Source organism: Paramormyrops kingsleyae, chromosome 23 (genome assembly GCF_048594095.1).
Source record: "Paramormyrops kingsleyae isolate MSU_618 chromosome 23, PKINGS_0.4, whole genome shotgun sequence".
Lineage (NCBI taxonomy): Eukaryota > Metazoa > Chordata > Actinopteri > Osteoglossiformes > Mormyridae > Paramormyrops > Paramormyrops kingsleyae.
In genome coordinates, this window is record NC_132819.1 from 5011039 (window position 1) to 5038153 (window position 27115).

General features: G+C 43.8%; 1 pseudogene; it reads right to left on the reverse strand.

The window, feature by feature from the left end:
• Window positions 1-1933: 1933 nt before the first annotated feature.
• On the reverse strand, window positions 1934-25693 carry LOC140581930 (cathepsin K-like; annotated as a pseudogene).
• Window positions 25694-27115: the final 1422 nt, after the last annotated feature.

Consider the following 27115-nt stretch of genomic DNA (forward strand, 5'->3'; position numbering starts at 1 on the left):
GCAGCAGAAGTGCTGTGGGTGCTGTTGCGGTGAGTAGGTTATGGTAAGGACTCACAATTTTTATGGATTAGCAGAGCCTAAACTTGCTTAGTTAACAATGAACATGAATGGGTAACGATGTGCAGTCATTTTATACGCATGTTTGATTAATCGTAACTTTCAGTGGAGAATTGGGTGAGGGTCTGCCAGTGGGGTTGCACAGCCTTGCAACTGCAAATACCTCTAGTTCCTGTTTTCAAATCGACATATGAGGTGTTGTTACTTTTTGGCAGCGAATATCAACGCTAATGATTCATCCTGTCTGGACGGAAATGTAAACGGGAGGAAACCTTGAGAACATTGTATATGTGAGAAATGAACATACCTAGTAGCCATAATTCACGGCCTGGGCAAGATAAGGCAAGGGAGGTGTTGATAGCATGTGCATCTTTGTAGTATGGGTATGAGTTTGCACAGCAAATATGGCAGTGCAGTGGTTTCTGAGATGCTCAGTGTGTGTATTTGGTTCATTAGTATTAATCTGAGCTGGGACGCCTGTCAGATTTTTCCCTGCAGCCACCCCATCCATATAGCTCCTATGCCACCATCTCCCTATGCTCTTAGGAACATGATCATTGGCTTGATCCATCCAGGAGCATCTGGGGAGTGGTCTGGCCTTGGGTGGCTTGGCTTTCCTCTGGCATTTTACCGCCGTTCTGGTAAGAAGCACTCAATAGGGGCTTTCATACTGCAGCTGTAGCTTGTTCTTTCTTTTGCAAACTCTTGCTAGTGAAATTAGGTCCTTGATCACTAGAAACCTGCAGTGGGATCCTAAATCCTGGAACAAAATCAGTCAGCAGTTGTTTAGCAGTCATGGCGTCGCTCTTTCTAAAGACATGGTCCTGCGTCTTTCGCTTCGAGTTCAAATAAAGTCTTTGAGCTCCAAGTACAAGCCGAGTCTCAAGCCATTCAGCTGAAATCGAAGTCAAGTCTCAAGTGATATCATTTTTTTTGATAGAATTATATATTTCTAGGTTTGCTTGAAAATCGTTTTAGTGAAGACAATCAGAATACATACCTCCAATCATTTACCAGCCCTACTTGATACTTTTAACAGAACAATGAAATTTGTATATAAACTTAAGGACACAAACATTGAATTATGGGTCCTAGGTATGACATATTAAACTGCATCCATCCCTGCAAGTGCTCCACCAACTTACAGGGTAACAATTTTATGGGTTGGTGGTGGGATTGGAACTCTAGCCACCATAAAATACTTCACAGCAAGGTTGATATGGTGGGGTGGGGTGTGAATGACACTTATAGAGGTAATTTAAAAATGGCCTTAGTACGAACCACAGGGTCGAGATAGGATCAGAGGTGGTATCCTAGGAGATGCACATACTTTGTGCATGCCAGCTTGCACTAGAAAGGTAAAGAAACATTTATTCTGCACTTATATACTGTTAAGCATGACACAAGACATTCCATAGTCAAAGAGCCAAAAATCAAAAACCCCACAATGTCTGTTTTAGGGAAACGGAAATCGACACGTCTCTCCAGCACTGGGAGGCCAGTGACCAGACCACAGCTGACAGGCAACGTCAGTCAGTAAGAATACCCAGTAAGGCCTGCACTTCAGCCTGGGGGTCAGGATACTCCACAGGGGCTGGAGAAAGAGCAACCAAAACAGAAACAGGGCAAAGACGATTCATAAAGACTTTTTTGGTCATTAAAATCATGCTAAATTGTAAATGCCTTCTGTAGTTGGCCTAGCCTCTAATCTCCTTTTTAGTGGAAGTCTCTGATCTTCCATCTGCCATACTACAAACCCAAGTCCTAACACCATAACACAGCTCAGTCAAAAAAGAGCAGTACTCGAGTTTGATTGCATGCTTTTATTTCATTCTTAATAAAAATTAAAAAAAAGCCATATCCAGTGGAGGTCATGTGAGTCTAGCTCTGGAAACAATGGGGGCACACAGCTGTATTTTGATGAGTAAATGTAAGCAGTCGTCAATGATGGCCAGTGGGATGTTCCATGTCTGGATGTAGTTTTTCTTGCGTTTTGTGTTTTTCATGTCTGCCCACTTTGAGTGCACTCTCCTCAAGGTCCTTCTGCTTCTGCCACTCTTCCTCACCAGTATCTCCTCCTTCACTGGTATAGCGCTTCCTACTAGTTAAATGGGGTAGCTGGCATAGGTGGCAATGCCACAGGCATTTTTGCTGTCACGTGCCAAATGCATGTAACCCTCCATGCCCCAGTCTTTCCCCCAGCTATACAAGGAGCAAAAAACGAAAAAAAAAGTTAGACAAGCACGTATGGATATAGTCTCTTTAGTCTACTCTGCAGGTTCAGGCACAGCATACGCTGTAGTACAGAAGATATTATAAACGTGCATCAGTTGTCCATAGTCCATAAAGACCAGCTGCAGCCATTGCTGCACCAACATGTAGTGAAACTGACCAATCACAAGAAAGACATTGTGGAGTCACACCTGTTCTTGATGATCCAGTACTTTCTCCTTTTGGCGGAACTGTATCCCACGACAAGAATTGCATGATTAATTGTGTTTCTTCGGCACCTGGGGTCATTGTATACACCTAAAATAGAAGAGGACAGATCTGCAAGTTTGACATATGATTCACCATTTGGTCTGCTTTTACTGATTCTGAATTGCATTGCCACCATTTAGTTTGGTCTTGTGGACAATACTAAATATTTTTATATATAATAAATATTGTTAACTCCACATTTCTGACCATACATAAGAATGATGTGATTGTGCAATCGGGTGTGGGGTCATGAGAACTCAGCACTTCGCCTAGAAACACTTAATGTGCTAAGATTGCTTTGCTGTGAGTACAAGCTAGCAGAGAAGTTTAGATACAGAATGTAAAGTTCAACTGTGTGTGTGTGTATGACACAGAGAGAGCGAATTGCTGTCATTCACCTGGTTATTGGATGGAACACATTTAATATATAAAAGAAACACTTTCACAACAGATATAAAGTCATTTCTACATGCCCTGTGGCATTATTATTATTATTGTTATTATTAGCACTGCTCCCCGGGCGCTGAATTAGCTGCCCGCTGCTATGTCACGAAAGTCACATATGGGTCAAATGCAGAGGTCACATTTCTTTTTTGCGCACTGTGTGCTTTGGTGTGTTGACAATGACCACTAATCACCAAATTCTAACCAAATTCTAATATTATTATTATTATTACTATTATTATGCCTGATATTTCAACTTTACACATTATAACGTTACTTCAAGTTAACATTATTTTGCTCTTACTTTTGTGACATGTATATCACACTTATGTCACATTAGGGTAAGAATGACACGCACAAATAGTCAGTCTTTATCACTGGATTTTACAACTCAATAATTATTGTTGTTATTCCAAATGTCTAGTGTGGTTAATTGTTCAGCTCACCATTATTATACCATATGGAAATTAAACTATGCAACTTTTTTGATAGTGTGTGTCTGAACAGGAGAGAAAAGCAACAAACATATCTGTAAAATTATATGCAACGGAAGGTACATCCATATCCAAAAGATGAATGCAAGATCATAACATCTGGTTCCTCTACACCAGTGGTTTTCAGCCTTTTTTGCACTGCATCTCGATTTTTACCATGCCGGCTCAGTTGCGACAATATATCCATTATAGGTTTAAATTAATGCTATGGTCAAGCACACAGTGCACTCTGCAATTTATGACAATTAATGCCTTTCGCACAAATCTGATTGGATGTCCCAGGGAATTTTAAATTAAGCACCTGTGGTTTGGCTTCTTGGATTGGTTGAGTGTTCACCAGTTTTGCGCTCAGCATTTACAGGCCCAAGACCTGTTTATATAGGTTAATTCTACGATTGGGCTGGGAAATCTGATAGTAGATCAGCATAGGAGCCTGCTGGTTTTAAAATACAGTCGTCCCTCGCCATTTCACGCTTCGACTTTCGTGGCTTCACTCTATCGCGTTTTTTTCAAATACATTTATTCATTAAAAAGTTGATAGACAGTGAAAATGATACAGCGTGCGCTCGGTTGTCTGAGTCAATTATACACCTCTGTATTACAATTAAAATTAAAATTACTGTACGTATGGACTGTAGGCCTATGTATTTGAGCACCCCCGCAAATCCTTCAACGCCAGGTGCAGCCGAATAATAAAGAAATAAAGAATCCTACTTTGCGGAAATTCATTTAACGCGGTATAGTCTGAAACGTATTAACTGCGTTAAACGAGGGATGACTGTACTTACATTTCCAGCTCTGCCTCGTGACCCTTTCAGAATTTGCATCGACCTGAATTGATGAATTGCTCTAACTTGAAACTTGACTTTGACTAGTAGAGGGGAATGCTTAAAGCGTTAGATCAACCAGTGATCAACCAATTCTCTAAAATAGCTCAGAGGTGCATCTCATGAACCTTCAGTTGGCAGTTCATGAGATGCATGTCCTCAATTATGGCCTTACATTGGGCGAGGCTGGTCGAGGGGTGCAGCCGACTAATCCAACTCTATTCACTGTATTGTAATACTGTAGTACAACTTTGTACATTTTCAGTCATTGTCATCGAGAGTCAGAGTTTACATCAGAAAATACAGAGTACATTGCTTTTGGCAAGAAGACTAAGCATTTTGACCATCTTGTTCGTGAACAAAGAAACAAGAACTGGTCATTCTGATGGATAAACTAAGGATTTGGACCAAAGCAACTGAGGAAAAACTGCAATAAACTAAATGGTAGCCACTTGTATAAGTGAGAATTTTAGATAAATATTTATTTTTATGCTTGTAATGGCTGGAAAGGCACAGCTAACAATTGAACAGAGAGCTCAAATTTGAAATTTTAGTAAAGAGCCAGAAAAGTCAGAAAGTGAAATGTCTCCTAGCATGGAGAGAGCTGCTGTTACCAAAGAAAAAGGTTTACAGGAAGTAACAGTGACCAGAAAGGGTCTGGGGCAAGCAAAGTGGCATCAGAGGCTAAAGATCAACACTGAGTGACATGCAAAAGAAATGGGAAGATGACTGCAGGCATCTGAGGGCTGTGATTAATGTGTACAGAGGGAAACTGGTATCTCTTAATACAGTCAAGCAAAGACTGAGAGCAGCTGGACTGCATGGTTGAGTTAATGCCAGGAAACCTTTACTTCGTGGTTTTAAGAAAGAGAGATTACTATAGGCTAAACAAGACAAACACTGGAGTATTCAGGACTGGGAACAGGTCTTGTGGATGGATGAAAGTCAACAAGATTGAAATGAGCATCTAGCAATTGGGACAGAACTCTGAAACTTGAAAAGGAGCTGGGAAGTTTGGGGTGGGCCCGAATACATGTGTGTACTTTTTCTTACTTCGAATAGAAAAAAAATCACAGCTGTTACAATGGGAAATGTTATATGAACAAATGTTATGTCAGTTACTCATTATATGGACACTCTAGGCAAGATTCTGCTGAGCGCCCCCTGCAGGTACTAGTGGCAAATTGCGGCGATGGCAATTGTAAGTGCTTTCTGCGTACCTCCATTATGACCATCATTTACATACACTGATACCTTCAGGTACCATACTTTGAGACGCACTGGTCTAAAGTAAATAAATCAGTTTAACACAAAGTTTAAAGAATCTGTTAGAAGCCTATGAGGACTTATAACAAATACCCATGTTTTTTTTCACTGCGACAGAAATGTAGCTATAAAGCAGAACCACAGCCACAGAGTCGATCTCACTATTATCTTGCTATATATGTATGTTTAGCTAAAGTCTGCTTCTCCAACTGATCAGTAACTGTCAGGCATCGGCACCAGCTTACTTGTCTTTTATCGTTAACTGCTAATGTCAAATCGTGCAAAGCACATTGTCCATGACAAGCCCGGCTGAGGAGAGAATCTCACCCTTTTTGTAGAAATGGAAGGTGTGCAGTGAGGAGCTGACTGCTGCAGACACGGGCCCCACACTGGCCACAGCGTCCTGCAGTGCTCTCTCATTCCTGGATGCCACGTTCTTGTAGCCTTGGCATTTCATCGCTTTTCCTGAAGCATTATAGACACATCGCCGGTCCTGATGGATATAAACGATTGTATGTACAGTAAGGAGGGTGTTTGGGGGCCATGTGGTCCCAGTATTCAGGCAGATTGTCACATTTCTGTCAGGTTAAGAATTTTTATGATGATACTTTATATGCTATTTATTCTTTGGTTTTCATCAATCCCATCTACCACTGGGGAGTGAAGCTTGGAGTCAGAGAGCAAGATCAGCCGTTTTTCTGCTACTTCTGAAGCAGAATTTTTTTAGTTGTCGGCCTTGCTTGGGTTATTGTTTTGAATTATGCAATATTTTCAGATTTCTACATCTACATATTTGAAAACTGCTACTCTATTATTTTTAGCACATATATTGCACATTTTCATTGTCTATAACGTATTTCTTAAGTTGAAGAATGAAACAGGAATTATGAGTTGGCTAGATGCAATCAGTCATAGATAAGATATGTTTTTGTGAAAAAAGTAATGAATGGCCCACCTTTGCAACATAAGGGTACGCCTCCTCAGTGTCAATGCCCCTTCTGCGGACGTATTCGAAGGCAGAGTTCATATAGCCTCCTTTACAGCCATGGCTTTTGGTGACACAGTCCACCAGGTTCTGAGGGCTGAGTGGCACCAGCTTCCCCGTCTTCTTCTTCATCAGGCCCTCTAGGGCACCAACGGCACTGAAGGCCCAGCAGGAGCCACAGGAACCCTGCAGGGAGGAATCGCATCTTTGAAAAAGCCGCCTGTTTCTGTTTGTCCAACAGGGGGCAGGACTGTGTTTCTCTAAATGAAAATGTTGCATATGTGAACTTTGAATAGGACAAAGCAGTATAGAAAATGAATGAATGAGTCTGATTGAGCAAGAATTTGTATTAATCCAAGAAATGTTCTTATCTTACTGCGGTATAGTTTCATTTTCAAAATGAGTGATATAAAAGCATACATTTCCAATAATGTCACTACACATTACCTGTTGAATAACCAGTGGTGGAATGTAATGAAGTATTTGTACTTGTTACTGTACTTAAGTACATTTTTACGTATCTGTACTTTACTTAAGTAAAAATAATAATGCATACTTTTTATTTTACTCCATTACATTTTGCGGCAGTTATCTGTACTTTCTACTCCACTACATTTCTACAATTTATGTCGTTAGTTGTTACATTTTATGAACACAATTTCCTCAAAATCTTGCATGAAAAAATAGTTAGCCTATTGTGTTCTGGTGTTGTTTGCCATTTCCTACCAATCAGGTGGCTTTATTATCTCCAATGATGTCAGAGCGCGCGTCAGTTAGCAGCATGAGCTGGTAGACTGGCTTGATTTCAAGAAGACGAGACATTCAACATGGACCCAGAGCCAATACACATATACTGTATAGTTGTTTGTAATTATTATGAGCAATGACATCGGTAGAGGCGTAAGTCAGTATATCTACTATTCTTTTACAAAATGGCACACCCGAGACGTTGAGACAAACCATTGTGTACTTTTACTTAAAAAATACTTTAAAGTAAATTTAAAAGTAAGTACTTAGTACTTTCACTTAAGTAAGATTGTTGATGTAGCACTTCTACTTTTACTTGAGTACATATTTTGCAGGATATTTGTACTTTTACTTAAGTACTAAGCTTCAGTACTTCCTCCACCACTGCGAATAACACAGGCTTGAACTCAACATTAATTTGTCAGCTCAGCAGGAATCCATCCATCCATCCATTCATTTTCTCCCGCTTATCCGAGGTCGGGTTGCGGGGGCAGTAGTCTCAGCAGGGAATCCCAGACTTCCCTCTCCCCGGCCACTTCATCCAGCTCCTCTGGGGGAATCCCGAGGCGTTCCCAGGCCAGCCGAGAGACATAGTCCCTCCAGCGTGTCCTGGGTCTTCCCCGGGGCCTCCTCTGAGTGGGACATGCCCGGAATACCTCACCAGGGAGGCGTCCAGGAGGCATCCTAATCAGATGCCCGAGCCACCTCATCTGACTCCTCTCAATGCGGAGGAGCAGCGGCTCAACTCTGAGTCCCTCCCGAATGACCGAGCGCCTCACCCTATCTCTAAGGGAGAGCCCAGCCACCCTGCGGAGGAAACTCATTTCGGCCGCTTGCACTCGCGATCTCGTTCTTTCGGTCACTACCCATAGCTCGTGACCATAGGTGAGGGTAGGAACGTAGATCGACTGGTAAATCTAGAGCTTCGCCTTTTGGCTCAGCTCCTTCTTCACCATGACAGACCGATGCAGCGCCCGCATCACTGCGGACGCCGCACCGATCCGCCTGTCGACCTCCCGCTCTATCGTCCCCCCACTCGTGAACAAGACCCCGACATACTTAAACTCCTCCACTTGCGGAAGGATCCCATCCCCGACCCGGAGAGAGCATTCTACCCTTTTCCGGCTGAGGACCATGGTCTCGGATTTGGAGGTGCTGATTCTCATCCCAGCCGCTTCACACTCGGCTGCGAACTGTCCCAGCGAGAGCCGAAGGTCACGGTCCGATGAAGCCAACAGGACCACATCATCTGCAAAAAGCAGAGACCTAATCCTGAGGTCACCAAACCGGACCCCCTCAACGCCCTGGCTGCGCCTAGAAATTCTGTCCATAAAAGTTATGAACAGAATCGGTGACAAAGGACAGCCCTGACGGAGTCCAACCCTCATCGGAAACAAGTTCGACTTATTGCCGCTCATGCGGACCAGACTCTGGCACCGGTCATACAGGGACCGAACAGCCCTTAAAAGGAAGCCCGGCACCCCACACTCCCGGAGCACCCCCCACAGGACTCCCCGAGGGACACGGTCGAATGCCTTCTCCAAGTCCACAAAACACATGTAGACTGGTTGGGCAAACTCCCATGAACCCTCCAGAACCCTGCGGAGAGTATAGAGCTGGTCCACTGTTCCACGGCCGGTGCGAAAACCACACTGCTCCTCCTGAATCCGCGGTTCGACAATCCGGCGGACCCTCCTCTCCAGAACCCCCAAATAGACCTTACCAGGGAGGCTGAGGAGTGTGATCCCCCTATAGTTGGAGCACACCCTCTGGTCCCCTTTCTTGAAGAGGGGGACCACCACCCCGGTCTACCAGTCCAGAGGCACTGCCCCCGATGTCCACGCGATGCTGCAGATGCGTGTTAACCAAGACAGCCCCACAGCATCCAGAGCCTTCAGGAACTCTGGGCGGATCTCATCCACCCCTGGGGCTCGACCACCGAGGAGCTTTTTAACCACCTCAGCGACCTCCGCCCCTGAGATAGGGGAGTCCACACCCAAGTCCCCATATCCTGCTTCCACATCGGAAGGCGTGTTGGTGGGATTGAGGAGGTCTTCGAAGTACTCCCTCCACCGACCCAAAACGTCCCAGGTTGAGGTCAGCAGCACCCCATCCCCACCATAAACAATGTTGATGTTGCACCGCTTTCCCACCCGGAGCCGCCGGATGGTGGACCAGAATCGCCTCGAAGCCGTCTGGAAGTCATTTTCCATGGCCTCGCCAAACTCCTCCCAAACCCGAGTTTTTGCCTCAGCGACCGCCGAAGCCGCATCCCGCTTGGCCTGCCGGTACCCATCAGCTGCCTCTGGAGTCCCACAGTTAAATAGGCCCGATAGGACTCTTTCTTCAGCTTGACGGCATCCTTCACCACTGGTGTCCACCAGCGGGTTCGCGGATTGCCGCCGCGACAGGCACCGACTACCTTACGGCCACAGCTCCGGTCAGCCGCCTCCACAATGGAGGCGCGGAACATGGCCCATTCGGACTCAATGTCCCCCGCCTCCCCCGGGACATGGGAAAAGTTCTGCCGGAGGTAGGAGTTGAAACTCCTCCTGACAGGGGATTCAGCCAGACGTTCCCAGCAGACCCTCACTATACGCTTGGGCCTGCCAGGCCTGGCCGGCTTCCTCCCCCACCAGCGGAGCCAACCCACCACCAGGTAGTGATCAGTTGACAGCTCCGCCCCTCTCTTCACCCGAGTGTCCAAGACATGCGAACTGCAACCTAGGGTGTCCTGGTGCCAAGTGCACATATGAACACCCTTATGCCTGAACATGGTGTTCATTATGGACAATCCGTGGCGAGCACAGAAGTCCAACAACAGAACACCACTCGGGTTCAGATCGGGGGGGGGGCGTTCCTCCCAATCACGCCACTCCAGGTCTCACTGTCATTGCCCACGTGAGCATTGAAGTCCCCCAGCAGAACAAGAGAGTCCCCAGAAGGAATGCTCTCCAACACCCCTTCCAGAGACTCTAAAAAGGGTGGGTACTCTGAACTGCCGCTCGGCGCATATGCGCAAACAACAGTCAGAACCCGTCCCCCCACCTGAAGGCGAAGGGAGGCTACCCTCTTGTCCACCGCGGTAAACCCCAATGTGCAGGCGCCCAGCCAGGGGGCAATAAGAATGCCCACCCCCGCTCGGCACCTCTCCCCGCAGGCAACTCCAGAGTGGAATAGGGTCCAACCTCCTTCAAGGAGACTGGTTCCAGAGGCCAAGCCATGCGTCGAGGTGAGCCCGACTATGTCTAGCCGGAATTTCTCAACCTCGCGCACCAGCTCAGGCTCCTTCCCCATCAGAGAGGTGACACACAGTTTCAGCTAAATAACAGGAACTTCCCATGAATGGTGTGGACCTTTTCCTTATAGTTGATGACACAAATTTATGATATACAGTATTACCTTTCTTCAAACACAACGCTGCTCAGTACATGGCTGTACATGAGTGTATGTGGTAAGCAGGAATTCTTAGTTCTCAGGTGAATCAAAATCAAAGGTGAATTTCAGAAAAGTAAAGGCTTTACATATCAAAAGTGTCTTTTTTTATATATTCTCAGGTTTTTGGGCTTCCCATCTTACCGTATACTATTGTGTAGTGGGGTTGTTTTTTGTCAAAACAAAATGGCAGGGGAAGATGAACTGCCTTTTTTATGGCTATAATACATTTTTCTTGTGAGCGGCCTTTGATGTCGACTGAAATGTGACTTTCTCATATTTATGAAATGATGATACCTCTGATCGCTGTAGGGAAATTCTCTTATTGCCTACCCCATCATGCTCTCCATGACACAGATGGAGGGGAGAGCGAACTTGGCAGTGAAGGGCAGCCACCTGCAGCAGCGCCCATGGAGCTGGGGGGGGTTATGGGTCCGCAAACGTGGCTATTCTGCCAAGGCCAGGTTCAAACCAGCCACCATCACAGGCATAGAAGTTTAGTCCACTGGGCCATATAACCGCCCCCTATGTTATATGTAACTATCTTAAGCGATATAAAAAGTCAGCCTAAGTCCATGATAAATTACATAAACATACAAGAAAACAAAAGCTAATAATCATCTGCTCTCTCTAGTCCAATGTCTCCTCCCACAATCCTCTGCACTGACCTGGTGCCTGACTGGGGTGACATAGCCCTTCTTGCGGTAGTCAATGGAACAGGGCAGCTTCTCCAGGTCACCGTCAGGGAGGAAGGTGCTGTTGGACTCCGTGATCTGTGGCACTCTCAACCCGGTCATTATCGCGGTCACTTCCTCACTGGTCTGTGTGGATCAGCAATCAAAGATATTTGCATCCATTATGGGTTTGTTTGTGGACTTAGTATTCATCTTTAAGGCAGTTTCTAATTGGTCTTTTGAATAACACACTGTTGATGATACTTTTGGCCATGTTACTCATGTAGATGGTAAATGAAGTTTTTGGATATATCATACTGTAAGAGGTACTTACCATGTCTCCCAGGCTGTTCATCCCCAGCTCATAGGAATGGATCCCCTGCTTGTATTCTTGATTATGGGCATCAATCAGTCGCATATTCTTCTCCCAGATGGACCTCCGACTTCCTTCCTCCTCCTGAAAGTTCCAGCCCAATCATTAACAGTGTTCTTAGTGGTCCAGGCTATGGTGAGCTCATTCTTTCACAGCCAGAAGCTCAGCATGTGCCGTCAGGTCATCAGAACACTGATACATGACTTGTCATTGATCTTCTTGAATGTTAATATATCTCCTTCCTCCAGGTATCCCTTCACAGGTTTGCCATACCTCTCTATCATCATGCATGAACCTACCCGGCTATTGTACTCCTTCTCATAGACGGTCTTCCAGCTCTCCCATTCCGAGTCCAGTAGCAGCGAAGGACCCTGAGTGAAGTTGGCCAGCGCCAAGATGGGAAGCAGCAGAACACCGCCACACCAAATCATCCTGTGAGAAAACGGCAGTAGGCAAATTATACAATTCAGTCTTTTTCAAGCGGTCAACATGAGGACAATGACCTTTCTGCTACATTCCGGTTTGCATTTGATGCCCTGTAACCCTACTGTTGTGTGTTAATGGTGTCTTACCTAAGCAGCCAAGCATCGCTTCATCATGTTGATCATTGTGGAAATTTTTTTTTTGATTTTTTGTTTTTGACGCTCCATGAACAATTTGCTGTATATTTTGAGCCCATAACATGGTGCTCTACAGCAAATGGTTCATGAAGCTTCATTTCGTGCATCAGTAGAATTAACAGATTCAGTCAACTTGTTTTCACACTGTGAGACATTGATGATGGACTTAGTTGAAGGTGAAATGGAATATACTGCATTTATTAAACACTATGACCAAATTCCTTTTGAAGGAATAATTGAAATTTTTCTATCAGATCTCATTTGCTTTTGTTGAAAAGTAGACAATAAACAGTAATACACATAAGATACCTGAGGCAACTTTGCTTAAGTGGAACCCTACTAAAGAAGTCACCGGAACCGGTTACTATGAAATACGGAAAATACTATAACGTGCATATAATCCAAACCAAGAAAAAGTCAAATAGTGTGGAAAAAAGAGCCCAAAACAAGTTAAAACAACATATATAATTATACAGTATGTAATATTACAGTTTTGAAAATATGCATTTAAAATTATATTAATTTAATATATTGACAACCAGACATAGGGGAATCTGTAGAATAACACATCTGTAAAGTTAAATAATAAAAAGAAATAAATAAAATGTAAGGAATGGTACCTGTCTGCAAGTTGTGGAACAGAAGTCCAGACTCCCCTCTGAATACAGTTAATGTGTGTTTATATAAGGAAGCATTGGTACGGAAGTGAGTGGGGGTAACATTTATTTTAAGTTGATGAGAAATACAGGAGCACGGTGGTTAGTGCAGAGACCAGGGTTTGAGTTCCACTCTGGCTGTATGTGTGTGGAATTTGCATGTTCTTCCCCCCCAAAAAAAAACGAGTACTCCGGTTTCCCCCCACAGTCCAAAAACATGCTAAGGCTAATTAGAGCTGGCAGATTGTCTGTAGATGTGAATGTGTGAGTGAATGGTGTGTCCGTCATCTTGGTTTTTCTGTGGTTTATGCCCATAGTATATGGGGTATGCTTTTGATTGAGAGCTTTGGGCGTCTCACAAGGATGCCACCTGCTTAGCTCCTTAAGGGCAGGTCTCACTGGGAGCAGGCCCTGAGGCAGATCCTGGTCACACTGGACGACTGACATCTCCCAGCTGGTTTGGGAATGCCCAGCGAGCCCCCAGAGTGAGCCAGTCAATGGCCCTGCAGAGAGAGGTCTGGTTTGTCCTGCTTGTTATGCTGCCAGTCTGAGGATGGATGGATATCCATTATCCATTGCATTGATGCAGCTTTAAAGCAACAGTGACAATCATTTCACACATATTGGCTTAATGGTTAGGGAAGTGCACTTGTAATTGAAAGATTGCAGATTCAAATCCCCGACCAGCAAAACACTACTGAGGTACCCTGAGCAAGGTACGGCTCCCTGGGTGCTGAATTAGCTACCACCTGCTATGTCACATTGTCACATATGGGTTAAATGCAGAGAAACATAGGGTCAGGGACAAAGAATTCAGTTTCCTGGAATGACTAACATTACTCAAGTTGGTTGCCTCAGACAGATTTTCCTTTGCATTGTTTTCAGTGTATATTTGGAGAAGTCTTCCAACATTTAAAGATTTATATATGAATATCAACATGTCGAAGGGAAATATGAAGTTTTTAACGCAGGTGAAAAAATCAGTCAACTCAGTTGAGAAGGTAAAAAGAGTTTAAACCATATTTGATTCAGGTAATTGATGCAATTTAGTCTACTGAATGAAATCCAACATACACTGTGAAGCGTGGTAATCTAATTTTTTGTTCTCAGTTATTGCTGTGATGCCCATCTTGAAAGCCTTAAATACATCAGCCCATATTTGGTCATCTTAACTGCTGATCTGCGTTTGTCTCACATGGCTGCTTGACTTAAATAGATGATGTTTTATGGTGTGAAGTGTGATGTTATGTTAGTGGACATGGAGGCCGTGTGAGAAGCATAGAAACAACAAGGCTACACGAACAGACAGTTGGAGGTGTCTGACCATGGTGCTAATTATTTTAATTATAATAAATAATTATTGCCTTTATTTTCTAATCTTTCTCACATCAGATGCTTACTGTGTAACAGTAAGCATGGAAACAACAAGGCTGATATGGTGCAAGAGCAGACACTTAGGCCCTGTTCAGACTTGGCTTTAAAATGCATCTTGGGTAATCAGATCACAAGTGGACAGCCTTAAATACAAGTGTAAACGACCACCAAGATACATTGTGATTCAATCATTCAAATGGCTTTCTGAGGTGGTCTGGGACACATTTGACCATATATCTTGTGTGGTGTAAAGGATAATATGTCCTGATGCATCTCCAAAAAAGGACATCTCAATAACTGTATGCCCTGCCATTTGACCTTCTAGAGAAAGTGATGTAGGCAGTAACGAAATCTGAACACAAGTGGTCAGCTGGACACCTTTGAGACGCATGAAAGGCACAGGTGTAAACAGTGATGTGTCTCTGCCCTTTACTTTAGAAATGTAAACGGGACCCTAGAGGTGTCTGACTAACGGCGGTTTTCCACCGGCAAACGGGAACCGAGCCGTACCGCAAAGTGAGACTAGTTACAGTGCAGTTACAGCTCGCTGCAGTTTGCCACTGCAGAAGGGTCGGCTCACTAAAGGCGTTGCACTGTTTGGAGAGCAGCAGTGACATAAAACTAAAGACATGCTCATTTACTGTTCACACGGTGTGCATCATCATTTACTATGTGCTAATTTCCTGATTTTCTAGCACATCCGTGAGAATTATATATCATTATTTATCTCTGATATTTATGTTTGTTTTTTATTTCCATACCACTTATTTGATCTGCTGCTCCCATACTGCCAATTTTAAACATTCCGTCATTGTCAATGTCGTTAATGTTTTTTATATGCTCTTATCCTGTCTATCTATGCCCTTTACGATTATTTGTACCATTGTGGTCTGGGGGAGTTTTTTTGCGGCACCGTTTTCAGTGTGGGCTGAATATGCCCCAATTGACTGGATTTAGCAATAATAACCTATTGGTGGTTTTGAACAGGGGTCTGCAGCAGGCTGCTCTCGAGCTACTGGGACTTTGAACACACAGAAAGGTAAGTCTGTCAAACAGTCCATTCTATCCACCCTCCCATTTTCTGTGACTGCTTGTCTTATTCAGGGTTGTGGAAAGTCTGGAGCCTGTCCTGGTGGATAAGGGCACAAAGCAGGGAACATCCCAGGATGGGGCACCAACCCATTGCTGGGTGCATGCGCACAGACACACACACCTATGGGAAATCTGGTAACTTCAGTTAACTTTTGTATGTTTTTGAACTTTGGGGGGAAACCAGAGTACATGGAAGAAAACCCACGATGACACAGTGAAAACATGCAAACTCTATACACATGGAATCCCAGCAGACTCAAACCCTAGTGCCTGAGGTGTGAGGCAACAATGCTAACCTCTGCACCCCATTAATAATCCCAAATATCTAAATGAAAAAATATGCAATGTTTGCATTTGTGTGCTAAGTATCATGCTTTCGCTCACATTTTCATGTTGTTTAATGTTTTGAACTGTGACTCAGTTTGTCAGTAACATTAACTGGCCTTTTCCATGTGAGAATAACCATGGAAACAACAAGGCTGATATGATGCAAGAACAGACAGCTACAGGTGTCTGACCAAGGGGCTAAAAATCAATCATACTTGTCACTACACATAGACAATATGGCGGACAAATGAAAAGGTCTCAGTGGAAACCACATTGCCAATATATGATCAGAGCTGGTAGCAGGCAGTTTGTGCATGTCAGCTTCCACCAAGATATGTCAAGAAACATTTCTATTCCTCTTGGCTGAGGTTGCGTGGTCAGTGTCTCTGGGTGGCCGCTGGCCTGGCCTGTTGGGGGCGGTGTGGGGGATGGGGGGGTTCTGCGCTGGGGTGGGTGGGTTTGGGGGCGTGGGCTCTATCTGCTGGGGCCTCTGCCTGGGCTCGTTGCCAGGTGGGGGCAGGTCGTTGTTTACCATCGGCAATTCCAGCGTGGGGCCCTTGGGCGCTGTGGGGTGGTTGGGGGGGGGGGGCGGTGGTAGGTACCTCTGCCTCGCCTGGGGTGGCCGGGGGGCGGGAGTCACCCCGCCTGGCCGGACCGGCTCCCCGTTTGCCAGGGGGTCTGGGGTTGTCCCGTCCTTGGCTGGTAGCTGGGGTCTCATCCGGCTCGCGGCCCATCCCCCCTCTGCGGGCCTCCCTGTACGGGGGTTGGGCGCCCCCTTAGTTCCTCGCGGGCTCCCTCTTGGGTTGGGCGGGGGGGAGACGTGGTGGCCTCGGATGCCTGGTTTCCCCTGCCTTCACCTTGGGCCTGGGGGTGGGGGGGGAGGGGGTGCTGTCGCTTCCCCTGATGGCATCAAATGCCTACACTTGCACATACAAGAATGGTTGAGCGATCAATATCATTATTATTATTACTTTTTAGGGTATGTTATAGATTTAGGAATTGAAATATACATATATAAGGGTACGATCACGTGTGTGTATGCTACACACACTCACCTAAAGGATTATTAGGAACACCATACTAATACGGTGTTTGAGCCCCTTTCGCCTTCAGAACTGCCTTAATTCTACGTGCCATTGATTCAACAAGGTGCTGAATATGTTGGCCCATATTGATAGGATAGCATCTTGCAGTTGATGGAGATTTGTGGGATGCACATCCAGGGCACAAAGCTCCCGTTCCACCACATCCCAAAGATGCTCTATTGGGTTGAGATCTGGTGACTGTGGGGGCCATTTTAGTACAGTGAACTCATTGTCATGTTCAAGAAACCAATTTGAAATGATTCGAGCTTTGTGACATGGTGCATTATCCTGCTGGAAGTAGCCATCAGAGGATGGGTACATGGTGGTCATAAAGGGATGGACATGGTCAGAAACAATGCTCAGGTAGGCCGTGGCATTTAAACGATGCCCAATTGGCACTAAGGGGCCTAAAGTGTGCCAAGAAAACATCCCCCACACCATTACACCACCACCAGCAGCCTGCACAGTGGTAACAAGGCATGATGGATCCATGTTCTCATTCTGTTTACGCCAAATTCTGACTCTACCATTTGAATGTCTCAACAGAAATCGAGACTCATCAGACCAGGCAACATTTTTCCAGTCTTCAACTGTCCAATTTTGGTGAGCTCGTGCAAATTGTAGCCTCTTTTTCCTATTTGTAGTGGAGATGAGTGGTACCCGGTGGGGTCTTCTGCTGTTGTAGCCCATCCGCCTCAAGGTTGTGCGTGCTGTGGCTTCACAAATGCTTTGCTGTTTACTTACAATCGCCCAGGACACGTTTTAAAACCAAGTGTAAACGGGACCTTATAGGTGTCTGACTAATGGCGCTGTTTCACCGGCAAACGGGAACCGAGCCGTACCGCAAAGTGAAACTAATTACAGTGCAGTTACAGCTCGCCGCAGTTTGCCACTGCAGAAGGGTCGGCTCGCTAAAGGCGTTGCAGGGTTTGGAGAGCAGCAGTGACATAAAAACTAAAAATACACCTATTTACTGTTCACACGGTGTGCATCATCATTTACTATGTGCTAATTTCCTGATTTTTTAGCACATCCGTGAGAATTATATATCATTATTTATCTCTGATATTTCTGTTTCTTTGTTATTTATATACCTGCACTTATTTGATCTGCTGCTTCTATCACTGCCAATTTTAAACATTCCGTCATTGTTTGTCAATGTCAATAATGTTTTTTTATGCACTTGTCTGTCTATGTACCTATCTATCTATGCATCAAACTCTAGCAGAATTAACATTCGTTTGCATTATGAATCTATTCCAGGAAGCTGTTCTACAGTGCTTTTTTTTGTAAGATAAGAATCTTTTTTGGAACTGCACATAGACCACACCATAGCAGACACAGGAAATTACCTCAGTAGAAACCACAGGGTCAATACAGGATCAGAGTTGGTATCCTAGGAGATGCACATACTTTGTGCATGTCAACTTGCACTAGGAAAGGTAAAGAAACATTTTTTCTGCACTTTTTCGCTGAGAAGCATGACACAAGACATTCCGTAGTCAAAGAGCCAAAAATCAAAAAGCCCACAATGTCAGTACTGGAGTGTTGTGTACTGTTCTGTCCTTTTATTGTTTCGTATATTCATTGTAAATTGTTGTGTACTGTAATGTGATCGCACCCTTTGCACTTTATTGTGTTGCCTGTTTGCACCTTTTTGCCCTGTTGTAGGAAAAACATGGGGCCACGGGGAAACGTTGTCTCATCACACTTTGTACATGTACAAAGCTGTTGATGACAATTAAGTAGGGCTGTCAAAATTAACGGGTTAACGTGGATTAATCCATCATCATGATTAATCTGACTAAAATTTTTTACACAATTAACCCATCTGCAGCACAGAATGACTCAAAAACACTGAAATGTCTCTGTCAACCCATTTTAGGCAGTTTTGGTGCGTTCCATTTGCCCTTTTCCGAGTCAGATTCCAAGTTTTGAAGCTGGAAGTGACAACATGCCCGCTCCTGTTTCTCGGATATCTCGGAGCAGCACAGAGGATCCTGATTTCAGAATCCAAGATGGCTGCACCCTTTATCACCAGAAGGGAAAGTTGTAGTTTTATACTGTTTAAGCACTACTTCTCATTTGTGGCTCATTAAATCGGTCGCACACACTATACCGTCCAACTTATCTGTGGACGTGTTGCTACGGAGTTTTATACATAATTTCAAACTGGATTTAAGGAAGCACTTCTTTACACAGCGTGTAGTCAGAGTATGGAATAGTCTTCCTGATAACGTAGTGCAAGCTGAATCCTTGGGTTCCTTTAAATCAGAGCTAGATAAGATTTTAACAACTCTGAGTTATTAGTTAAGTTCTCCCCAAGCGAGCTCGATGGGCCGAATGGCCTCCTCTCGTTTGTATAGTTCTTATGTTCTTATGTTCTTATAAGGCACCACGCGTAATGTGTTATCAACTGATATTGCTAACAATGGTAATTAACTGGGCTAGAATTGGATTTCATGATTAGTCAGATTATTTGTTGGATTTACGGTAGTTCGGGCTAATTGTAAGTGAACGAGGATAAAGACCATTTAAACTGAGGTACCTTAAATCCGACAAGTTGTCCGGCTAAGCAAAAAATCTTGCTTTTTGATATGGGTCCATGGTATTGCACTTCTGTGGCAGATGGAATGCATCTGACTCGTGTTCAAGATGTTTAATAAACATGTTAAGTGCATATATATTCCCTTTTTTCTTGAGTCTGCTCATGCAAAATGAAATGCGATTAATATACATTAGAAATGAAGGCTGTTTAATGGTGATTAATCGAAATTAATCCACAGCAACCCTGTGATAAATCTGGTTAAAAATTTTTAATAGTTTGACAGCGCTACAATAAAGTAACCTTAACCTTAACCTTTGGGGAAACAGAAACAGACACATCTCTCCAGCACTGGGAGGCCAGTGACCAGACCACAGCTGACAGGCAACGTCAGTCAGTAAGAATATCCAGTAAGGCCTGCACTTCAGTAAACCACTAGCCAATTTCACCAAGCGTGGAACCAACTCATGCGGCACAACCGGATGTCAGGCGCCCTAATCATCCGGCAAACATCCAGTCTGCTTTTTCAGATTCAAGGTCTCATAAAGAGTCGCCAGGTTTGGCACATACACATCCACACACACATCACCTCCAGCAGCACCACGCTGAGGGTCGGCGCCCCCAGGGCTCTCTGCTCAGCCCCCACCTGTTCACCCTCCTGACTCTCGACTTCACTGCCACGTACAGCTCCAACACCATCAGCAACTTTGCTGAAGACTCGACGACGGGGAGTCTCATCAGCAACGGTGATGTGTACAGGATGGTGACTCAGGGACTGGTAGACTGGTGTAAGTCCAGTAATCTTTCTCTTAACACGGGCAAATTTGATGGGTGACTTTGACAGATAATGTTAATGGTTACTGGTATCATGTAAATTGTAATTTAAACAATCATATAAACAGCAAATTAAATAATCATTTAAATGACATAACTGTTTATTGAATACTATCACAAACACCCTGTAGGGGTGCATAACAGTTGATTGATGTTTTATTTAGAACAGGGGTGCCCAACTGCAGTCCTGCAGGACCGGAGCCCTGCACATTTTTGGGTTTCCCCTCATTTAACACCCCTGATTCAACTCCTTGTTCTAATTACCACACAGCTCTTGAGCTGAATCATTTATGGTGGAACAGGGAAAGAACTAAGCTACACAGGGCTCCGGCCCTCCAGGACTGGGGTTGGGCACCCCTGATATAGAATGAGATAAAAAGGCCTTTTCTTAGGAATATTATCACCATCTTGTGGCTACTAAGAAGTACTACAAGATGACTTTGCCTGGTGGCCCACATAGAAGAGGCCTGAATAGGCATAATGATAAATTGGTATATGGGGCTACATTTGTGTGGGCCACCCTGTATTTGGTCACTGATTATGCAGTCATGCTGAATTGTAAATGCCTTCTGTAGTTGGCCTAGCCTCTAGTTTACTTATTAGCGGAAGTCACTTATCTTGCTTCTGCCATACTACAAACCCAAGTCCTAACACCATAACGCAGCTCAGTCAAAAAAGACTAGTACTGAGTTTTGATTGCATGCTTTTATTTCATTCTCTCAATAAAAGTATTACCAATACAGATATTTCTTTGATAAAAACAAACCATACATAAAAACTAATCACACTTATGGTTCTAAGTTCACTGTTTTTTATGGGTTGTTTTGTATATATTCTCATTTGACAAACCTTTCCATTTTCAGTAATCTACACAGCTGCATCTCAGGAAACGTAACTGCAACTCCATAATTAGATTACTAATTAGAGGACTGATTGGCTGAAGATGTCTTACACCTAGGTTTGAACAGCTGACCTAAAGGTTATCACAAAAACCTGCACACACACTAGCTGTTTGTGGATAAAATCAGCCACCTTATCTTAAACTGATCTTAAACTGCCGAAAGTGAGGAGGACAACAAAGTGTCACATGGCATAGATGTCAAGGCTGAAAAGAAACCACTTCCTCATTCTCATTGGCTATGAAAGAATTTTGGTATGACACCCCCCACAAATGATGTGGAACTCTTTATCCAGTGCAAATTATCTGATTGCAGCTCTGGAAACGATGGGGGCACACCGCTGTATTTTGATGAGTAAATGTAAGCAGTTGTCAGTGATGGCCAGTGGGATGTTCCATGTCTGGATGTAGTTTTTCTCATGTTCTTTGTTTTTCATCCACTTCGAGTGCAAGGTCCTTCTGCTTCTCCCACACCTCTTCACCAGTATCTCCTCCTTCACTGGTATAGCGCCTCCTAGTGGTTAAATGAAGGGGTAGCTGGCCATGGTGGCGATTCCGCAGGTATTGTTTCCGTTGCGTGCTAATCGCATGTATCCATTCACACCCCAGTCTGTCCCCCAGCTACACAAGCAACAAAAAGACACATATAAATCGCGGAGAGAGTTTGCATCTAGGAGGTGAGCGAATTTGGACGCCTCCCTCGCCTGCGCAGTATTATTTGTCCCACAGATTTAAATGTTTATCTATTTGCATAAACATTTTACAATAAACTCAAATATAATAAACTAAAAATAAACGCTTTTATCCAAACCAACCTATAGTAAAAGGAAGGGTTACAATTTTTATGTGCACTCCCTGGGATTTCCACTTCTGCTTGCAGAAAGTTTCATCACTTCATAACTTTTGGGCAAATTCCCACCACACATTGGAACACGTTTGGGCATCCTAGTGCTCTTTCAAGGATGGATTGTACAGTGGTGCCTGTGGTTCACGAACCCGGTGGCTTACGAACAATTTGGTTCATGACCAAAAATGTCATGAAAAAAATGCATTGGTTCGCGCACAAAATTTGGTTGAGGAACAGATTCCCTTTTTTATACTAGCGTAGCACCGGCAGGGCTCATGTCCCAGCATACCCCGCGCGCAGTTATAAATAGAAGGACCTCAACGGGCACCGAACCGAAATACACAGATGGGAAATACAAGGATATAAGACACCGAACTGCAAAATGCACGCATGGTAGAATATTTACATACGCTAAATACACGCGAGGATTGGACCGGGTACACAGAAGACACGGGCAAACACACGTGTGACAATAGGGAAATGCAACCATTAACATTAACAACAACAATACAAGGGTTAAGGACTGTTAATAAGGAGTGTGATTTCCCCGGCAAGCAAGTCTTCACTGTCTCTCTCTACTCCCGCGATCCATCGGTCCGCCCGTCGCCACACTATATTTTATTTTTCACTATAAAAACCAAAAAATTAATTAACAAAAAATATTATTTGGTGGGCTTCTGAACGAATTAATCGAATTTCAGTGCTTTCTTATGGGGAAAATTGCTTTGGTTCTCATACAAATTGGTTCACTACCACTTTCCTGGAACAGATTGTGTTCGTGAACCGCAGGCACTACTGTATAAATGTGGGTAATGGCGGATTTCTTCACATAACTTCTAGTGGAAAGCCTCCATGGCCTCTGCTGTGCAGAAATCTGGGCTGTGTCCAAATTCAGGAGCTGCATCCTTCGAAAGGAGGCAGTCTATGTTGTCTTTGCCGGTTGCATCCTTCGAAAGTCTGTGCAATGAATTTTGGGACATGTTGGGTTTGGCAAGAAGAGGACACATTTCGGGGCTGCAGCCTTGGAACGATGCAGCCCCTGATTTGGACTCAGCCCTGGAGGCCTGCGTTTGGGGTAGTGGTCCATGTGGTTGTGCCTGGTGACAAAAATTGTGTCACTCGACCGTGATGGACCCCTAGCAGCTACACCCAAACTATAAACATAGTCTATTGTGCAGTTTCAGGCATATCATACTCTGTAGTACAGAAGATATTACAGATGTGCATCAGTTGTCCATAGTCCATAAAGACCAGCTGCAGCCATTGCTGCTCCAACACGCAGTGAAACTGGCCAATCACAAGAAAGACATTGTAGACAGTCACACCTGTTCTTGATGATCCAGTACTTCTTTCCCCGCCAGGTGTAACTGTATCCCACGACCAGAACTGCATGATCAATATCATCTGCACTGCACATGGGGTCATTGTATACACCTAACACAGACAAAGGACATGGTGCAAGTTTGACTTATGATTCACAGTTTGGTCTGCTTTTACTCATTTCGTTGTAGAGGGGAAAAAAGATCATCCCTTTTCCTCTCTCTCTCTCTTTCTGTCATTGATGCTGACTTTTTATATTGTCTAGAACATTTTTTTTGCAATAACTATGAAAAATATTAACGTTTCAGTCAACATTAAGGACTAATCACAAGGAAGGAAATGTTGTTATGTGCATAAAAAGGAAAAGCACTTCGTCTTCTTCTGACATTTTGTTTTAAAACAATGACAAAAACCCTAAAATACAATAGTATACAGTAGGATGGAAAGTTCAAAGACCTGAGTTTATACATAAAGGAAACACAATTTACTCTTGATATCTTAAGCCTTTGTTTTTTGAAAAATCAGAGTTAATTCTGATTGACGAGATAATTAAAAAATGCCACTTAACCTGATGTATGGATTCCAACTTATTACACAGGCCCATAAGATTTTTATCGTGCTCAGAATCAGCCACGCACTGAGCAAATATCACTGAATTTGAAACTGAAACAGAAAATATATCCCAGTAAGACAAGTACATTCCCCTGTAATTTTCTTGCCTGGTTTTAATGCCAGCATTGCTCAATCAGATTCACAAGTGGGAAATTCATTGTTGTTTAGAGAAACACAGTCTAGCCCCCTTATTGACAAACAGAAACAGGCAGCCTACACACATACACATACACACACATTTTTTTCTGTCATGTTGTTAAACGGCAGCTTTCACAACAGCTGAGGAGAGAATCTCACCCCTTTTGTAGAAGCGGAAGCTGTCCAGTAAGGAGCTGACCGCTGCCGACACGGGGCCACCCTGATCACAGCGGCCTTCAGCTCTCTCTCGTTCCCAGACTCCACTTCCTCGTAGCAACGACACACAGCAGCTTTTCCTGAAGCATTATAGGCACATGTCTGGTCCTGATGGATTTAAAGAATTTGTCAAGATAGGAGGTCTGATTGGGAAGGTCTGACTGGGAAGGTCTGACTGGGAAGGTCTGACTGGGAAGCCCTACCGGAATGTACAGGGTGTTTGGGGGCCATGTGGTCCCAGTATTCAGCCAGATTGTCACATTTCTGTCAGGTTAAGAACTTTTATGATGATACTTTATATGCTATTTATTCCTTGGTTTTCATCTATCCCATCTACCACTGGGGAGTGAAGCTTGGAGTTAGAGAGCAAGATCAGATACTTTTCTGGTATTTCTGAAGCAGAATTTTTTTAGTTATCAGCCTTGCTTGGGTTATTGTTTTGAGTTGTGAAATATTCTCAGATTTCTACATCTGCATATTAGAAAAATGCTCCTGGATTGATGTAAGCATATACATTGCACATTTTCATTGTCTATAACATTTTTCTTAAGTTAAAGAATGAAACTGGAATTGTAGGCTAGATGCAATCAGTGACTGAATGGCCCACCTTTGCAACATAAGGGTAAGCCCTCTCAGAGTTAATGCCCCTTCTGCGGACGTATTCGAAGGCAGAGTGCATATAGCCTCCTTTACAGCCATGGCTTTTGGTGACACAGTCCACCAGGTTCTGTGGGCTGAGTGACACCAGCTTCCCCGTCTTCTTCTTCATCAGGCCGTCTAGGGCACCAACGGCACTGAAGGCCCAGCAGGAGCCACAGGAACCCTGCAGGGAGGAAATCGCATCTTTGAAAAGGCTGCTTGTTTCTGTTTGTCCACCAGGGGGCAGGACTGTGTTTCTCTAAATGAAAATGTCGCATTTGTGAACCGCGAATAGGACAAAGCAGTTTAGAAAATGAATGCACTGACATGAACCACAGGCACCACTGTATAATCCATCCTTGAAAGAGCACTAGGATGCCCAAATGTGTTCCAATGCGTGGTGGGAATTTGCCCAAAAGTTATGAAGTGATGAAACTTTCTGCAAGCAGAAGTGGAAATCCCAGGGAGCGCACATAAAAATTGTAACCCTTCCCTGTACTATAGGTTGGTTTGGATAAAAGCGTTTATTTTTAGTTTATTATATTTGAGTTTATTGTAAAATGTTTATGCAAATAGATAAACATTTAAATCTGTGGGACAAATAATACTGCGCAGGCGAGGGAGGCGTCCAAATTCGCTCACCTCCTAGATGCAAACTCTCTCCCCGATTTATATGTGTCTTTTTCTTTTTGTTGCTTGTGTAGCTGGGGGACAGACTGGGGTGTGAATGGATACATGCGATTAGCACGCAACGGCAACAATACCTGCGGAATCGCCCCCATGGCCAGCTACCCCATCATTTAACCACTAGGAGGCGCTATACCAGTGAAGGAGGAGATACTGGTGAAGAGGTGTGGGAGAAGCAGAAGGACCTTGCACTCGAAGTGGATGAAAAACAAAGAACATGAGAAAAACTACATCCAGACATGGAACATCCCACTGGCCATCACTGACGACTGCTTACATTTACTCATCAAAATACAGCGGTGTGCCCCCATCGTTTCCAGAGCTGCAATCAGATAATTTGCACTGGATAAAGAGTTCCACATCATTTGTGGGGGGTGTCATACCAAAATTCTTTCATAGCCAATGAGAATGAGGAAGTGGTTTCTTTTCAGCCTTGACATCTATGCCATGTGACACTTTGTTGTCCTCCTCACTTTCGGCAGTTTAAGATCAGTTTAAGATAAGGTGGCTGATTTTATCCACAAACAGCCAGTGTGTATGCAGGTTTTTGGGATAACCTTTAGGTCAGCTGTTCAAACCCAGGTGTAAGACATCTTCAGCCAATCAGTCCTCTAATTAGTGATCTAATTATGGAGTTGCAGTTACGTTTCCTGAGATGCAGCTGTGTAGATTACTGAAAATGGAAAGGTTTGTCAAATGAGAATATATACAACTTAGAACCATAAGTGTGATTAGTTTTTATGTATGGTTTGTTTTTATCAAAGAAATATCTGTATTGGTAATACTTTTATTGAGAGAATGAAATAAAAGCATGCAATCAAAACTCAGTACTGGATTTTTTTGACTGAGCTGCATTATGGTGTTAGGACTTGGGTTTGTAGTATGGCAGAAGCAAGATAAGTGACTTCCGCTAATAAGTAAACTAGAGGCTAGGCCAACTACAGAAGGCATTTACAATTCAGCATGACTGCATAATCAGTGACCAAATACAGGGTGGCCCACACAAATGTAGCCCCATATACTAATTTATTATTATGCCTATTCAGGCCTCTTCTATGTGGGCCACCAGGCAAAGTCATCTTGTAGTACTTCTTAGTAGCCACAAGATGGTGATAATATTCCTAAGAAAAGGCCTTATTATCTCGTTCTATATCAGGGGTGCCCAACCCCAGTCCTGGAGGGCCGGAGCCCTGTGTAGCTTAGTTCTTTCCCTGTTCCACCATAAATGATTCAGCTCAAGAGCTGTGTAGTATTCAATAAACAGATATGTCATTTAAATGATTATTTAATTTGCTGTTTATATGATTGTTTAAATTACAATTTACATGATACCAGTAACCGTTAACATTATCTGTCAAAGTCACCCATCAAATTCAGTGGGTGGGCTCTAAACAAAACCAAATTTCTGATTGGTTACTGATTGGTTATTGCAAACTAAGTCA